This window comes from Eimeria mitis, genomic scaffold, assembly GCF_000499745.2.
Source record: "Eimeria mitis Houghton genomic scaffold, Emh_scaff252, whole genome shotgun sequence".
Taxonomy (NCBI): domain Eukaryota; phylum Apicomplexa; class Conoidasida; order Eucoccidiorida; family Eimeriidae; genus Eimeria; species Eimeria mitis.
Genome location: NW_013570860.1, coordinates 23,308 through 23,972, shown reverse-complemented (window position 1 = coordinate 23,972; position 665 = coordinate 23,308).

Here is a 665-nt window from a genome sequence, read left to right as displayed (position 1 = left end):
AGAAAAAATAGATGTATATATCTGTCAATGCATATAAAAATAAAAACAAAAAAGAAAACAAAAAAATACAAATTATATTTACATCTATCTAAACAAATGACGAAATAAATAAATATATAAACATAACCATGCGTGCTTAAACACATATACGCATGCATGCATGCATGCATGCATGCATGCATGCATGCATGCATGCAGAGCAGCAGCAGCAGGAGAGAGAAGAAAAAGAAGAGGGTTTATATTCTCTCTTTTTTTTTTTTTTCTTTCTAGCCCCCCAGGGTTCATCATATTTAGGGTTTACAAGGGCCGCAAACCCTAAACCCTAAACCCTAATAAACCCTTGTAAACTCTATCCAACAATTTTAATAAACCCTAAACCCTAATAAACCCTAAACCCTAAACCCTCATAAACCCTCGCAAACAACCGAGGGAACTTCGGCGCCAGCCCCTGAAAAAGGGTTTATTAAGTCTACTGTCTAGGGTTTAGGGTTTATGTCTAGGGTTTAGGGTCTAGGGCGAGGGTTTAGGGTTCAGGACGAGGGTTTAGGGTTTAGGGTTGTTGTATTGTTTCTCTCTTTCTGTCTCTCTCTGTCTCTCTCTGTCTCTCTCTCTCTCTCTCTCTCTCTCTCTCTCTCTATATATATATATATATATATATATATATA